Below are 17,801 nucleotides of genomic sequence, written 5' to 3'. Positions count from 1 at the left end.
TGACAAAGAGAGGCGTAATCCCAGAGGATACCGCGTCAGGGAAGGAGTCTGGTGATACCTAGAGACCTGGAGACTCTCTGGCCCCTCGAGTTCAGGTGATTTCAGACCCAAGCAAAATACAGATCTATTTCTCCAAATAAAAAAAATGAGGACGGGGGCACCGTGTGCAGCAATTGGGACAGGGGCTGTGCCAGCCCCCCCGGTCCCTTCTCCAGGTCGTCCTTTCTCGTTCTTCCTAGGGTTTCTCTGGGAAGGGCCACCACAGAGGTTCCGGGAGGAAAAATGAGCCCAAATCTGCTTTTTTCTCCACCAGTTCAGCCGAGGCAGGCTAGACGTTTAATTTCTTTCTTCTCAAAAACCATTCTGGAAACCAACGTCTTAAATTTAAAAAGGCATAAAATGAACATGCAGATTATAGCTCTCTGACCCTAAAAACCCCTGGATTCCAGCCAGGTGTTTGCTAGGGGATGTTCAGTCACAAAGAACTCAGCCGGTGGTGCTCTCCCCTCCCCCGCTCTTGATTTCCCTAAGACGGTCCCAGACTCCCCCCCCCCCCCCCCGCAGGCCTTCACAAGCACTCCCCCCACTTCCCGTTTGGCTACTAAGCCCTCCTCAGGAGAGACACAGGTGCACAGGTGCACAGGTTAGACCTCAGCCGGGCGCTGTCCCCCACAACACTCTGGGAAGAGAGACCCCCTTTACTTTTCTGGGCGCACAGCGGGTAGCCCTGTGCCCACCGCATCCCACCCACCTGGGGGAGTCCTCACCGGCAGACTCACTCCTCTGCACCACCCCCAGGGCCAGAATGCTACCAGACCACCCCCACCATTCGTCCATGGACCCAAAGCATAAAGGCTGGGGAGAAATGATAGGAATGCATGCGTTAGTCGCCCAGGAGAAGCAAGGCTTTTCATTTCTTTTTTTTATTTTTTGGTGTGGGGAACAGAAGGAGACAAGGGGATGAGACGGGGGGCGGGGCAGGGCACCATTAAGACAGCAATGGCATCAGCACCCAGAAACCATCCGGCTTTCGGCCGCCACCCCCATTCCTGTGTGTCCCTCCCCGATCCCCACGTGTCACCTACAACACCGCTCAGACCCAGGTGAGGCCCCAGGAAGGAATGAGCGGGGCAGCACTGAATTTGGGATCTGGAGACGGGAGTGTGGACATCTGCTCCGTGATACAAGCCAGCCGTGTGGACACAGACAAAACCAGGCTCATCTGCAGCCTTCAACACGCGGGATGTTGCTTTTGCTTAAGTTTAATGTCTGGGCTGGAGAACATGGAACAGAATTCGAGCTTGATTATGAAACCCCGATAAATCTGTGGGGATGCATGTGACCCAGTCTCAGCGCAGTACCCCACTCAGTGAAATACAGTCCAGCAGCCAAAAGAAATCTATCCTTAATCCAATAGTTTATCTGAATTTCTCAAGGACAGCGTCTTCCTCTCTTCATTACTCACCTCAGTTATTTCAGAGCTTCTCCCTCTCCCAGGCCCCCGTATCTCTCCAGGACACCCATATCTCTCCCAGACCTTCCATATTTCTCTCAGACCCCCATATCCCTCCCACACCCTCCATATCTCTCCAGGACCCCCATATCTCTCCCAGACCTTCCATATCTCTCAGACCCCATATCTCTCCTGGACCCTCCATATCCCTCTCAGACCCCCACATCCCTCCTGGACCCCCATATCTCTGGTAGGAAACATTGTTTCCGTTTCTGTTTCTGCCCCTTCCCCCGCTGCTTTATAAGACCTCCATATTCGCCGTCCTCCCTCTAGAGGGGAAGGTCGAGAACCCGTCAGAATCAGGCTTCCCTTTTGTGACAGAGGTAGGGAGAAGCCTGTGAACGCGCATGCAAGGGCACCTTGGGGTCCATCATAACTAGGTCCCCTCTGGGCACGTTTTAAAAGGCCCTCCCGAGTATTAGGAAAGGCGCTGGGTGTGGCAGCAGCAGACAAGCCTCTTGTCTCCAGCTCCCACCCCCCCCCCCCCCACCACGGTCCTGGTTCACTTGACGCGGCTTGGACCCTCTGCTGAGCTCAGTCTCACCTCCTAGAATTGGGTAGGACCCTTTGGGGGGTCATTGTGAAGCCTGAGTAAGATGCAAAGTGTAAGTCTCATAATTGGCAGGTGTTTGTGGCATTTAAGAGAGAGAGGAAAGGAGAAAGAAAGAAAAAGAAGTGAGGAAGGAAGGGGAGAGGAAGGAAAGAAGGAGAGAGGGAGGAGGAGGAAGGAGGGAGAGGGGAAAGGATGGGAAGGGAGGAGGGGACGGGGAGGGACGAGGGGGAGGGGAGAGGGAGGAGGGCAGACGGCCATCTTGGGCATCTAGGCAAACGCCTGAGTGCACGGATGGGCGGGGAGTTGAGGCCCACGAAAGCTGTCCCCCACCCCACCCCACCCCACCCCCGGGCTGCAAGTCCCAGCTGCAGTCTCCTTCTTGGAGGAAGTGTGGCTCTGCTGGCTTGACAAAACGGTGGCACCAGGAGCCAACAAGGCCATGCCGCTGGCCCGGTGCTGTCTCTGACCCTGAGCCATCCAGGAACCCCGTATCTTGGTCCTGTGTACCCCAGGCTTGTCATCTGCCAGCACAGCACTTACGGCCCGGCCCTGACCCTGGGGCTCCCTGGATCCCATCCTCCTAAACTCGCCTGTCCTGGGTCACATCTGAGGACCCCCAGAGACGCACATGGCACAGAAATGAACGTCCGGGGTCATTTCAGACCCTGGTTTCCGAGCTGTAGGAGGAGAGTGGCCTCTCCCGTCTACGGCCCAAGGAAAGCCTTTGCGACACACTGTCCCTTCCCAGGCCGATCTCACCAGGGGCAGGGCTTTGAGGCACAGAAACAGGCTTCTGAGACAACGTGGGGTTGGTGGGGTGCAGAGTCACCGTGCGTCCCTAACCCCGTGGCTGTGGGCTGCGCGGGGGGAGGCTGTCGTAGCAGATTCCGACCACGGAAACGAGGCCCGGGAGGAGCTGTAAAACGGATCTGAAACCAGACCTGAGCTCTTGTGAATCCTGGCTGGGTGTCCGCAGGGGGCCGCTGCCCAAACCTCCGGGAATGCTGTGTCGGGGGAGGGGGTGCTCAGAGCCCCCCCCTGCTGCCTGGGAGCCTCCCCGGATGAGGCTGGAGACCAGGGGCCTCTTCAGACCAAGGTGAGCCCGGCAGCCCCGTGGTCGTCTCCAGAAGGCTGCTGGGCTCACCTCGGTCCCAGGCTGGACGCGTCCCGGTTGTATTTGGACCTCGGATGCCACGCCTCTGCTTTGCACGTGGCCCCTTCCAGGCACAGGCTCCCGCTGGGGTGTCTGGCCGGTGCAGAGGACATCGGTCATTCTGTGGCTGCCCAGATTCTAAATTCTCTTCTTAGTTTGGAGAAAGTTGCCATTTTGAACCCTCAATGTCCCCTCTCCCCCCAACCCCTGGCAGACGGGGAGCGGGTATTGGCCAACCCAGGGCTCCTGCCCGACGCCATGAGTCTGAAGCCAAAGAATCTGGGGGCGGTTAAGAGACCGTCCCACCCCTGGCTGGCAGTGGCATCCGGGGCGCCACGTGGGAGCGGCGTGACTTTGTGATTGCTTACGTGGGAAGGTGCGGCGAGAGTCCCCAGCGGGAGTCACTAGACCTTTCTGGGTCTCTCCACGGCACCCGGGTGCGGGAAGCCTGACCCCTGAAAGTGCCCGGGACATAGCAGGGGCTCGGTGTTGGTCACACAATCAGGCGTCCTTGCAAACGCTGCGGAACGTGAGTCTCATCCATTTCCGGAATTTCACCCGGGCCAACCCCAGCCTGACTTGACGCTAACCCCACAACACGCACCTGGTGCCGGGCAGCGTGGATTTGGTTTGCGTGATCTGCTCTCTTGCCGAGGCTGGACAGACAGGGGGACGGAGCCACGGCCCGGGCACTGACATGACCTCGCCGAGGCCCCCCAGAGAGCGGGCCTTCCCTCAGGCTGATGGAACACGGTCCCGGCTAGACTGAGCTTCCGACAGAATGTGGTTCTAGGTCCAGTGTGCCTGAGGACACCACCCGCCAGGACAGAACTCGATGGAAAAGAGTATTTGCCAGAAGTCCATTTATGCCGCCCCGAGGTGGCCGTGCTGCGTGGGCTGTTTTGTGATTGCAGAAGGGCCGGCCTCTCGTTCCGAGACCTCGGCGTTTCCCTGGCAGTACCCGGATCCCTGAGATCGACAAAAATATTTTTAGGGGTTGGCAAACGGGCACGCCTGCAGGTTTCCCCCGAAACAGCCCTCTCCTGTATCCCGTCAGGGATGCCGGGTTACCGGATAACCTGACTCATCCAGAATCGCCTGCCTACCAGCTAAGCAGAAGACACAGCCTCGTTAGCACCGGATCGCAGGGAGGAACGCATCTGTTTATCCCGTGAAAACGCCAAGGCCCACAATGTGCCAGGCCCTCTGTCGGCTACGCCGGAAAGCGGAGACGTCGCCAAGCGCCAGTACCCATGAAGAAGCTCCCGCACGCCGGGCACGTACTCTGAGACTGACCTGACTTCAGCCTCACAAAAAGCCTCTGAGGCAGGGAATGCCGCGATTCCCATTTTACAGATGGGAAATCAGAGAGCAGAAAGGTTTCGTTACTTCTCCAGGATCACGTAGCTATAGGAGCCCGAGCAGGGAGCTGGCCCGGGCCGTCTTCTCTAGGACACGGTCCCGTGGTGCGTGTCTTTGCGCTACAGAGATGAGTGGCACTGAGCTCCGAAAGCCTCGGGGCCCATGGGAGGGACAGGGGCCCAGAACGTCCTTACAGCTCACAGGGTGGTCAGTGAGTACAGAGTGGCATGGGGATACTCAGGAGGAGGCTAGGCCATCCGAGGGTCACAGCGCTGTCACCTTGCTTGTTGTCCAAGGAATGGCTTCTTTTCTTTTTTGGAGTGCGTAACGCACACAACGGCACAAAGTCTTACAACGTCCAAAAGGTACCAACGAGTCACCCTGTCTAGAGACACCTGCCCGACCAGTCCCTTCCTCCAGAGACAGACCATACAAGGAAAAGTGGATCGGTGTTTGTTATCGCAAAACAGCGACATTCTGCACACGTTATCTCGCACGCTAATTGTGTTCGCCTCCAAGACATTTTGGAGATCACTCCATGTGGGCACCGGTAAGGCTCCTTAGTCCCTCCAGCTGACCTTTTTCACCTCAAGATACACGTAGATGTGCATGGTAGCTGGCTTGATCTTTGCATGGTTGCATCGTGTTCCGTTGTACGAATTACCTTAACGTATTTAATGAGGTTCTACTACAGACCCTGAAGAACAAACACCTGCAGGAAAAATCCTAAAAAGTAGAGCCAATGAGTCAAAACGTGACTGTAACTTCCTGATATTAAAAATTTACCCTCCGGGGCGCCTGGGCGGCTCAGTCGGTTAAGCCTCCAACTCTTGGTTTCGGCTCGGGTCACGATCTTACGGTTTTGTGAGTTCGAACCCCGCATCGGGCTCTGTGGTAATAGTGCGGAGCCTGCTTGGGATTCTCTCTCTGTCTCTCTCCTTCCCTCTCTCTCTGCCCCTCCCCTACGCACGCCACCTCTGTGTCTCTCAAAATAAATAAATACACTTAAAACAAAAATTCACCCAGCACCGAGGTTATACCAGTACATACTCCCAAGAGATCAGAAAAAGTTATCTGCATGATTTCGATTTTTTGGACAATGTGACATTTTCTTCATGGCCCCACTGAAAGTCACATTCCTTTCTCGAATTTCTGTTTGCCGGACAGAGTTCAACATATGTCAGCGCGCTTACCGTCTAAATGCGTTTGGATCTCCTGTGCCTGCTCCCCTCTCTGACAGCGACCCAAGGGAGCTTTCCTGGTGGCGACGCGCCTTTCTCTGTCCACACCCCCTCCCGGCCCTACGGCGCCGCTCTGTGAAGGCTGACCCCGGATTACTTGGGGCAGAGACATCCAAACGTCACCTGCCCGCCTCGGGATCAAGGCTGCAGCCTGGTTTTCCCCTCTTTCCGTCTTCCCTGCTCGCCTTTGTCGAATCTCTGAGTTTCTAAGTCACCAGCTTTCAGGATTTTGTGTCCAGGCCGACACGCACGCGTGAGAACCGCTCGCACAGACCAAGAGGACACCTGTCGTAGTTTTAATTCTGTGGTCATTTCGTGGCAGGCTTCCTATTACACTTCTGTTCACTACATGCCTGCGGCTTCTTTGCATCTGGGGGGGGGGGGCAGATTTTGATGATTTTCAAAGATGGCGGTGTCTGCGGCCCACCTTTGTGGCCGTAACGGACCCGACCACCCACTTCTTTGGACAGTGCTCCGTCACTCCCATCACCACGTCGCTACCACGCCACTTCCTTAGGGTCTCCCCTCTGCACGCTCTTCCTCTGCCAAATACTGGCTTTTTATACACGTACCTTTATGTCTTTAAATACATTTCCCCGCTATCCAGAAGCACGACGTTCCCGTGACACCTTCCAAACCCAGAATGGTGTAAAACAAAAATGCAACTGCTGTTAACTTAGGTGGGGAATGGGTGTCCCCAGACGAAAAGAATAAGCTCTCCTCCCTGTTCCCATACCTTGCGACACACCTCGCTGACGGACGCAGCACACAAGCGGAGACAAGCACAGATGCTCCCGGAGGGTCCAGGGCTCTAGAGGCTGGATGCCAGGTGCTGAGTGTGGTTCTAGGGAAGGGACTCGGGGGCTGCTCACAGCTAGTGAGCACTCGCGGCTGGGGGGACACTAGCGTCTGGGGGGCATTCATGGCTGGGGGACACTCACGGCTGGGGGGACACTTGCACCTAGGGGGGCACTCAGGCTGGGGGGCACTCACACCTGGGGGGGCACTTGCACCCAGGGGGGCAGTCACAGCTGGGGGGCACTCACACCTGGGGGACACTCACACCTGGGGGACACTCACACCTGGGGGGCACTCACGGGTGGAGGGGCACTCACGGGTGGAGGGGCACTCACAGCTGGGGGGCACTCAGGCTGGGGGGCACTCACGGCTGGGGGGGGCACTCACAGCTGGGGGACACTCACACCCGGGGGGCACTCACGGGTGGAGGGGCACTCACAGCTGGGGGGGGCACTCACACCTGGGGGACACTCAGGCTGGGGGGCACTCAGGCTGGGGGGCACTCACGGCTGGGGGGACACTCACGGCTGGGGGGGCACTCAGGCTGGGGGGCACTCACGGCTGGGGGGCACTCACACCTGGGGGACACTCACGGCTGGGGGGGCACTCAGGCTGGGGGGCACTCACGGCTGGGGGGACACTCACGGCTGGGGGGCACTCACACCTGGCGGACACTCACGGCTGGGGGGGCACTCACGGCTGGGGGACACTCACGGCTGGGGGGGCACTCACACCCGGGGGACACTCACGGCTGGGGGGGCACTCACGGCTGGGGGACACTCACGGCTGGGGGGGGCACTCAGGCTGGGGGGCACTCACACCTGGGGGATACTCACACCTGGGGCACACTCACAGCTGGGGGGGCACTCACACCTGGGGGACACTCACGGCTGGGGGGCACTCACACCTGGCGGACACTCACGGCTGGGGGGGCACTCAGGCTGGGGGGCACTCACGGCTGGGGGACACTCACGGCTGGGGGGGCACTCACACCTGGGGGACACTCACGGCTGGGGGGGCACTCACGGCTGGGGGGCACTCACGGCTGGGGGGGCACTCACACCCGGGGGACACTCACGGCTGGGGGGGCACTCACGGCTGGGGGACACTCACGGCTGGGGGGGCACTCAGGCTGGGGGGCACTCACACCTGGGGGATACTCACACCTGAGGGACACTCACACCTGGGGGACACTCACAGCTGGGGGGGCACTCACACCTGGGGGACACTCACGGCTGGGGGGGCACTCAGGCTGGGGGACACTCACGGCTGGGGGGGCACTCACACCTGGGGGACACTCACGGCTGGGGGGGCACTCAGGCTGGGGGGCACTCAGGCTGGGGGGCACTCACGGCTGGGGGGGCACTCACACCCGGGGGACACTCACGGCTGGGGGACACTCACGGCTGGGGGGGCACTCAGGCTAGGGGGCACTCACACCTGGGGGATACTCACACCTGGGGGACACTCACAGCTGGGGGGGCACTCACACCCGGGGGACACTCACGGCTGGGGGGGCACTCACGGCTGGGGGGCACTCACACCTGGGGGATACTCACACCTGGGGGACACTCACAGCTGGGGGGGCACTCACACCTGGGGGACACTCACGGCTGGGGGGGCACTCAGGCTGGGGGGCACTCAGGCTGGGGGACACTCACGGCTGGGGGGGCACTCAGGCTGGGGGCACTCACACCTGGGGGGCACTCAGGCTGGGGGGCACTCACACCTGGGGGATACTCACACCTGGGGGACACTCACACCTGGGGCACACTCACAGCTGGGGGGGCACTCACACCTGGGGGACACTCATGGCTGGGGGGCACTCAGGCTGGGGGGCACTCACGGCTGGGGGGGCACTCACACCCGGGGGACACTCACGGCTGGGGGGGCACTCACGGCTGGGGGACACTCACGGCTGGGGGGGCACTCAGGCTGGGGGGCACTCACACCTGGGGGATACTCACACCTGGGGGACACTCACAGCTGGGGGGGCACTCACACCTGGGGGACACTCACGGCTGGGGGGGCACTCAGGCTGGGGGGCACTCAGGCTGGGGGACACTCACGGCTGGGGGGGCACTCAGGCTGGGGGCACTCACACCTGGGGGGCACTCAGGCTGGGGGGCACTCACACCTGGGGGATACTCACACCTGGGGGACACTCACACCTGGGGCACACTCACAGCTGGGGGGGCACTCACACCTGGGGGACACTCATGGCTGGGGGGCACTCAGGCTGGGGGGCACTCACGGCTGGGGGGGCACTCACACCCGGGGGACACTCACGGCTGGGGGGGCACTCACGGCTGGGGGACACTCACGGCTGGGGGGGCACTCAGGCTGGGGGGCACTCACACCTGGGGGATACTCACACCTGGGGGACACTCACAGCTGGGGGGGCACTCACACCTGGGGGACACTCACGGCTGGGGGGGCACTCAGGCTGGGGGGCACTCAGGCTGGGGGACACTCACGGCTGGGGGGGCACTCAGGCTGGGGGCACTCACACCTGGGGGGCACTCAGGCTGGGGGGCACTCACACCTGGGGGATACTCACACCTGGGGGACACTCACACCTGGGGCACACTCACAGCTGGGGGGGCACTCACACCTGGGGGACACTCATGGCTGGGGGGCACTCAGGCTGGGGGGCACTCACGGCTGGGGGGGCACTCACACCCGGGGGACACTCACGGCTGGGGGGGCACTCACGGCTGGGGGACACTCACGGCTGGGGGGGCACTCAGGCTGGGGGGCACTCACACCTGGGGGATACTCACACCTGGGGGACACACACCTGGGGCACACTCACAGCTGGGGGGGCACTCACACCTGGGGGACACTCACGGCTGGGGGGGCACTCAGGCTGGGGGCACTCACACCTGGGGGGCACTCAGGCTGGGGGGCACTCACGGCTGGGGGGGACACTGCCTCTCTAACGGCTCACTGCAAAACCAACACTGACCACTACTTTCTTTTTGCTGTGTTTCGCTTTTGTCTTTTTTCACAAAGGCCAAAGTCCTCTTTGGGGTTCCTGGTGGCAAAAACAGGCACTAAGGCGAGTCTTTCACAAAAACCAAGTGGCGTAACGCCAACTTCTGCGAGACGGGGGATCCACGCGCATCTTCATTACTTGATCGTCAGCTTTAAGTCACGTCAACCCCCTGCATCCCTCGTCCCAGTCACAGGTTTTATTGGAAACATAACGTGCGTGTGGCGTGCGCACTCTCGTCCGTGCGTGGAGCGTCACCAGGGGGCCTGGCAATAAACGGACCTACCTCGCCGGTCTTGTTGCGGACGGTGACTCCGTTCGTCTCTTGCGTAGCTACATTTCATCTTCGAGCCGTCTCTCTATATTTATATGGCGGAATGTTACTCGGCCGTCAGTCCTGCCACCCGCAACGACGTGGATGGCACCAGAAGGTACGACGCTAAGTGAAAGAGGTCGGTCAGGGAAAGACAAACACGTAGGATTTCGCTCACATGTGGAACTTAAGAAACAAAACAGATGAACAGAGGGGAAGCGAAGGAAAAATAAAATAAGATAAAACCAGAGGGAGGCAAACCGTAAGAGACTCTAACGATGCAGAACAACTGAGGCTGGACGGGGGGGGGGGGGGGGGGGGGGGGGGGGGGGGGTGGACGGGGGAGGGGCGCTAGGAGAGCACCTGTGGGACGAGCGTGAGCGCTCGGGGTTGTATGTAGGTGACGAATCACTGGCTTCCACTCCCGAAACCAGTATTACACTACATGTTAACGAACTAGAATTTAAATTTTTAAAAACGTAGGAAAAAAAAAGAATGCTGCGTGGAAACCACACACCCTGTGTTCTTAAATATTAAATATTTTTCTCTTGCTTTTACGCTCGGCAACAGCTTAAAGCCTCTTCCACGAAATCCTCAGCCATCTTCTCTCTTGGAGCACTTTACTGCACTGCTCTGGGTCATTTTCTTGAAGAAGCTTGAGACCAGCTGGTATTTCCTCTTTTCATAAGTGATTAATCTTTTCACCTGGCCGCTCAAAGGATTCTTCCTTCCTTATTCCTTTCCTTCTTCCCTCCTTCTTTCCTCCAGCCTTCCTTCCCCCTCCTCCCCTCCCTTCCCCTTCCTTTCCTCCCTCCCTCCCTTCCTCCCTCCCTCCCTCCTTCCTTCCCTGCCTTCCCTCCCTTCCTCCCTTCCTCCTTCTTCCCTTCTCTCCTCCCTTCCCCCCTCCTCCCCTCCCTTCCCCTTCCTTTCCTCCCTTCCTCCCTCCCTCCTTCCTTCTCTCCTCCCCCCTCCTTCCTCCCCCTGCCTTCCCCTCCCTTCCTCCCTTCCTTCCTTCTTCCCTTCTCTCCCCCTTCCCCCTCCTCCCCTCCCTTCCCCTTCCTTTCCTCCCTTCCTCCCTCCCTCCTTCCTTCTCTCCTCCCCCCTCCTTCCTCCCCTGCCTTCCCCTCCCTTCCTCCCTTCCTTCCTTCTTCCCTTCTCTCCCCACTTCCCCCCTCCTCCCCTCCCTTCCCCTTCCTTTCCTCCCTTCCTCCCTCCCTCCTTCCTTCTCTCCTCCCCCCTCCTTCCTCCCCTGCCTTTCCCTCCCTTCCTCCCTCCCTTCCTTCCTTCTTCCCTTCTCTCCTCTCTTCCCCCCTCCTCCCTCTCTTCCCCTTCCTTTCCTCCCTTCCTCCCTTCCTCCCTCCTTCTCTCCTCCCCCCTCCTTCCTCCCCTGCCTTCCCCTCCCTTCCTCCCTTCCTTCCTTCCTCCCTTCTCTCCTCCCTTCCCCCCTCCTCCCCTCCCTTCCCCTTCCTTTCCTCCCTTCCTCCCTCCCTCCTTCCTTCTCTCCTCCCCCCTCCTTCCTCCCCTGCCTTTCCCTCCCTTCCTCCCTTCCTTCCTTCTTCCCTTCTCTCCTCCCCTCCCTTCCCCTTCCTTTCCTCCCTTCCTCCCTCCTTCTCTCCTCCCCCCTCCTTCCTCCCCTGCCTTCCCCTCCCTTCCTCCCTTCCTTCCTTCCTCCCTTCTCTCCTCCCTTCCCCCTCCTCCCCTCCCTTCCCTTTCCTTTCCTCCCTTCCCCCTCCCTCCCTCCCTTCCCCTTCCCTCCTTCTTTCCTTCCTCCCTTCTCTCATCCCCCCTCCCTTCTCCCCTCCCTTCCTCCCTTTCTCCCTCCCTCCCTCCTTCCTTCCTTCCTTCCTTCCTCCCTTCTCTCCTCCCTTCCCCCCTCCTCCCCTCCCTTCCCCTTCCTTTCCTCCCTTCCCCCTCCCTTTCTCCCTCCCTCCCTCCTTCCTTCCTTCCTCCCTTCTCTCATCCCCCTCCCTTCTCCCCTCCCTTCCCCCTCCCTTCCTCCCTTTCTCCCTCCCTCCTTCCTTCCTTCCTTCCTTCCTCCCTTCTCTCCTCACCCCTCCCCTCCCTTCCCCCCTTCTCCTCCCCCCTCCCTTCCTCTTTCCCTCCTTTCTTCCCTCCTTCCTTCCCTCACTCCCCCCTCACTTTTAGCAGACACTATTTGTTGCTGATAATGTATCAATGGTTCCTGGAACCCAGTGTATACCTTTGGCCTGTAAGCTCAAACCTTCTTTCATTTCTGGAGAGTTTTCATAAATTAGATCTGGAAATGTCTCCTGGCTCGCCCCCCTCCCGGTTTCCCTCCCTCCCTCCCTCAGGCCTGCCTTGCCAGCCCCCTCCGTGTGCATCGTGGGCATCGGCCTCTTTACCTCCCTTCCCCTCCCTGGTCTGGGCCAGGGAGTGCTCTCCCCTCCCCATGTCCCCTCTGTGTCCCCTCCATGTCCCCCCGGCGTCTCCCCCCATCCCCTCATGTCCCCCACGTCCCCTTGCTCCGTCCCACATCCACTCGGAGCCTCAGCTGCACACAGGCGGTCCCTCTGTCCCGTGGCTGAAGCCACCACTCACACTCAGTGGTGTGTTCCCAGTGGACAATCCTGGCCTGCGGTTCATGGCCTCCGCGCAGGACCCCTTTCTCATCCCAGGCCAGTCCCGCGGGTCTCTGGCTCCCAGTGAAATCCAGTGTCTGGGTATTTGACGACTGTCCTGGGCAGGGGACAGAAATCTCCAAGGATGCTCCCCTCCCCGCCCCCGCTCTTCCTGTCCCTGTCAAACGGGGTTCAGGGACATTCTCCCCGACCCTCTGCTCCAACACAAGGATTTTTTTCCTCCTTGGGGGCCTCCTCCGCCCCCTGCTCCAGGGCCTTGCACCGCCTTGGGGAGCCCTCCGTACGAACTCCGGTCGTCCAACATCTTCTGGGCCTCCGTCGTCTGCACCCACTGCCTTGATCTGTCCCAGGACCCCCTGTGGACACTGCGTCACATTTCCCTGTCGTGTCTCCTGGCTTCTCAGACCGCCCCCTCGTTTGGGATGCCCTTGGCAGTTTGAGGCGGGTCAGTATTTTGCAGACTGTCCCTCACTTGGGTTTTCCTCATAGTTAGATGGGTTCTGGGTTTGGCGGGAGGGACCACAGAGGTGAAGTGCCCTCGGCACACATCAGAACGCAGGGACGTACCGCGCATCTGGCGCTTCACCGTTGCTGCTACTTTGGTCACGTTGGTCACGCTTCTCCACCGCAAAGTCGCCCTGTTTTTCCCCACTTCTGAACTATATTCCTTGGAAGGAAGTCGCCACGTGCATCCCACACCAAATTCTTCCAGATAACAGACGAACGCAATTGCCTTTTCTCCCTGCTTCTTTACCTCCTCGGCGCACGCTGAAATCGCTGCGGACCCCCGAGTATTTATTCCAGCGTCGGGGAACGGTCCCGCACGTCCCGGCTCGGCTGCTCCAGCTGTGGCCACCGGCAGCTCCATCCGGGGTCCCTGGACTTCCGGCCCACGGATCCGGGGGAGAGGTTGTCTCGGGCCACCGAGGGGTCATCTGTGACAGCAGCGTCACGTGGTCACCGTTACAGTTCCGCGCGGAAACTCCAGCTGTGCCTCACTGCTTCCAAGTTCGGCCCCACGTCCCTGCCAACCACGCACCTGACCGCGTGCGTACGTACGCACACGTCTTACTACCGATACGCTACACTCGCATGCGGACATACGCGTATATACCTGTACGGACACGCGCATAGATTAGCAACAAAATTGCTTTATTGTCAAACAGGTGCTTGCATAGTAATAAAGCTTAAACGCACACGGGTATTACACTTTACCAAATGCCTTAAGAGCTCCTGTGGGCTCGTCTACTACCTGAGACATCTGACTTGCGCTCACGTCTAGTAGCGTCCTTCACCAAGACGGGATTTCGGTAACACCTGACACGGCTCCGGCCGCCCCTTCCAGTTGACTAGCAACAGAACCAGACTGATGAATATCTTTCATGAAAAATAAATAAGACCTATTTTAGTTGGGATTCGGACGATCTCCCTGCTTAAACCCGTTGAGCAAAACGTTTACCGTGTTTTCACCAGGGCGACTTTCCAGCGACGAGGCGAACTCGCAGACTCACACGGATAAAAGCCGCCCACTCCATGGGGTCCTCCCAGACCCCACTCCAGCGCCTCCACCTGGCAGGACCCCCAGCCCACCCAGTGGGCACCCCCCAGCCCCCACCCCGATGCCCCCACCCCGATGCGCCCCCCCCAGTCCCCACCCCGGTGGGCCTTCCCAGCCCCGTCTTCAGAGACCCTCTGTGTGCACTTCCCGCTGCCCCCCACGTATCAGGACCACGGGGTTGTTTGGGAACATTCCCCATGGATCCCATCTCTTCCCTCCTCCAGTTACTACAGGTGCCAATGAGCGTCTGTGCCCACAGGACACACGGGGATGGGTGTAGGTCGCCCGCTGCAGAGCAACTAGAACATCCTGTCGTAGCTCCGTTCTGTGGGTATGTGTTCAAAACATTTTGTTTTAAATCTTCATTACCTAGGCTTTTAACATCAAATGTATGGTTGTTTCCTTTTCCGTTATAATGTCCTTGAGATTTCCAATTTAATTAAAACTATCTTTTAAAAGCTATCTTATGAATTTTTTTTTAATTTTTTTTTTTTTTTTTTTTTTTTTTTTTTTGAGAGAGAGAGAGAGACAGACAGAGCACAAGTGGGGGAGTGGCAGAGAGAGAGGGAGAGACAGAATCCGAAGCGGGCTACAGGCTCTGAGCTGTCAGCACAGAGCCCGACACGGGGCTTGAACTCACGAACTTCGAGATCATAACCTAAGCTGAAGTCGGACTTAACCGACTGAGCCACCCAGGCGCCCCTTGTAAAAATTATTCTTAATCGCACAATTAATATGTGAAATTCACACTTGATTCTTTTTTGTTTCCTCCTAGTATCTTTCTGTTTCCTGCTGGAAAACAGGAAACAGCAGCTTTAGCTATAGCTCTCCTATAGCTCTCCCTTCATGAGAGTCTGTGGAGGTAAACTGATCGGAGTCCTTATAAAAATGCCTGCATGTCACCCCCCAGTCGGATGATGACGTACCGATAGGACATTCCAGCAGCAAACGCACCCCCTCCTCCCCCAGCACCTTGTAGACTTCCTCTCTCACCCCGGGCTGCTGGGGTCAGCCTGATTCTCACTCAGACGTCGATATTCTGCCTGTGTTTTCTGGGAGTTTGGAGAATTTTCTGTCTACGTCCTTGCAGCTGAAATGCCACACCGCACGGCCGGCTGTCGTCACGGACTTGCTCCTCAACTCCCCCTACGTGGCAGGTGTGCGGACCACGGTCTGTCCACAGTTGGACGAAGCGCCGCGCTCTCGTGGTTCCCCGATCCCGCGCCCCCGCCCGGTCTATGTATTCTCCGCCTCTCACGCTGCAGTTAGATGGCTGCTTCCGACTCTGGACTGACCCCTCGCGTCCCTGGACGTTTCCTTTCTATGACCCGCACCTCCCTCCTCTGTGGTCTGGGAAGACGCCTCACTTCAGCCTACGGCTCACTCACAACCCTTTCCATGGGCTATTCAACTCAGTCCCTGGGGACTTGATTTCAGCGTTTTGCTGTTAGTCGCAAGGTCTTTGGCATAAACGTCTTTCTGGTGACACGGGTGCATCTGCTCTCGGCGGGGTTGGGGGGACAGGAAGGCCCCTCGGCACAGGGCGGGTCGCACGGCTGGTGGGCGGAGAGGCACAGGTGCGCCGCTGGGCACGCGGCCGCCTGGGGCCCAGTGGAAGGTTGGCTCCCCCCATAGTGAGTGCTTCCCTCTTGGTTTAAAGAGCAAGGGAGGCTGTTCTGAGTCACGTGGTGGCTTCGGAGACTTGCAGGACCTCAGGAGTCACCCGCGGCCCCTCCCGGCTAGTTAATGCCGCGTCATCAGCGGGTCTGAGGCTGTCCAGTCCCTTGTTGTCCAAATACCACCAGGGAGCAGGGCTGCTCTGCCTCCCAGCTCCCTAGCAGCGTGTCCCCATGTCACAGCCCGTCCCCACGTCACGGCCTGTCCCCAGGTCACAGTCCGTCCCCGCAAGGGTGAAAGAGTCACACCACATCCAAAGCCACAGCCCAGCCAGATGGGTCACCTTAGAATCGTCTTCCCTTGTTTGGACACATTGTCTCTTTTGCAGGGGACTGGCTTTCCCCGAATGTTTACTGGCTCTTCCCCGTGCCCGGTCCTGCTGGCCGAGGTCTGGCTGCTGACCTGCCATCTGGGAGAAGGGGACAGACCCCCCTGCCCCACAGAATGCGTGGTGCCTGCTGGAGCCAGGCCAGGTGGCTGGGCTCAGGGCATCCGGGCGCAAGTGTCCCCTGTCCTCTCAGGGGTCGCTGGCCTTCCCGGTGCACGTGCCTACAATCACTCTTCCCGCAGGAGAACATTCCTGCTCCCCGGAGAGAGGGGAGACCGTTTGTGTGGGGTCAGCCCAGCCGTCAGGACCCCCCCCCCATCCCCAATTCTGGTCCCTCCGTTCTGAGCCAGCACCCACCCGGTGTCCCGAGGCTGCCCCCCCTTCCCGAGCCAGACTTCCAGGGCCCTTCCCGGATCCTAGACCGAGAGTATCCAGGGCTGCTTACGTGCGAGGCAGCGCGGAAACAAGTTTGCACCGAAATATTTTATCTAAATAACACCGGGGCCTCTTATCAGCTTTTCTGCGTGACTTTGGACAAACAGTTCCATCTCTCTGATTCCCATCTCTTCGGCGGCAAGTGAAGGTTCCCACGAGATGATCTTTAAGTTCTTCCCACCTGAAACCCTGTATTTACACATCAAACGCGCCGTGTGACCGCCACAGCCAGGCTCCCCACCCCCACATTCCCGTGAACGCCCAGCCTCCCACCGTGACCCCCAAGGGCAGCCAGCAACCTGTCCTGCCCCGCTCGACCCTGCCTTCGCCCCTGGGTTTACCGTAAAACCTCGGTTACTTGGATGACACTAATATCGAACGTATGATCACCCCGTGGCTGGACCAAAGTTTATCTTTGTTTCCACGGAAAGTGCAGATAAACGGGGTCAACAACACTCCCAAACCCGTGTTCAAAATGCTGAAGAAGGGGCTGTTTCTCAAGTCCCTGCGCGCATTTTCGACACACGCATTTCTATCCACCAGGAACCAGCTCTTCACCCACAGCGTAAACACCAGATGGCCTGGCGGCCGGGACTCCCGTCTGCGTCACCCCGGCTCCTTTCCCGTGGCCCCGACGCATGCCCACCCCACGCTGGAGAACGGGAGAAACCCCGTGCCGCGCAGAAGAGTGCGTAACCCACACTGCGGCGGAAAAGAGGCGGTGACACAGGGGACTCGGGTCCCGCAGCAGCAAATGGAGAATCTGTAACCACGGCGGCTGCGGCCAGGGGAAAGGGGACGCGGGAGGGGCGATGCAGGGGGAGGGGCCTCCAGCCCTTCCGGTGGGCACGTACCGCCCACGGCCAGACGCAGGACGCCATTTCTGCAGGAAGCCGCGCAGCTTTGGGGGAGGACCCTGTCTTCAGGATCCACGCATTTTGCGGGGCCACAGACGGCGCCACGGCCTGAGCCACGGGTGCACCGGCTGAGAAATACCACGGCCGGAAGCAGACATGTTAACCGGTAGTTAATAAGACGCACCATCCCGCGATGCCTGGAAGTCACCTCCAGTTTAACAGACGGACACTTACGGTCTCGTAAACTCTGTATTTTACATCCTTGCTACTGTTAAAGAGAAGCAGATGAACTGACTGGGGCCCAGAACATCTGTAGCCCAAACCCGTGCGTCCGGAGTGGGCAGAAGAGAAGAGCAGCCCCCGCCAGGAAGTCCGCCAGGAGTGACCTTGCTCAGAGCACATCAGCCCTCCGCGCGGG

General features: G+C 59.2%; 1 protein-coding gene across 1 annotated transcript in view; it reads right to left on the bottom strand.

The window, feature by feature from the left end:
* Positions 1–17,801, bottom strand: part of TMED3 (transmembrane p24 trafficking protein 3) — a 92,017-nt gene that overhangs the window by 19,487 nt on the left and 54,729 nt on the right. The gene's annotated exons all lie outside the window — the stretch shown is intronic.

This window comes from Leopardus geoffroyi, chromosome B3, assembly GCF_018350155.1.
Source record: "Leopardus geoffroyi isolate Oge1 chromosome B3, O.geoffroyi_Oge1_pat1.0, whole genome shotgun sequence".
Lineage (NCBI taxonomy): Eukaryota > Metazoa > Chordata > Mammalia > Carnivora > Felidae > Leopardus > Leopardus geoffroyi.
The sequence above is the reverse complement of the archived record's forward strand: the minus strand, read 5'-3'. Positions and strand labels throughout refer to the sequence as shown.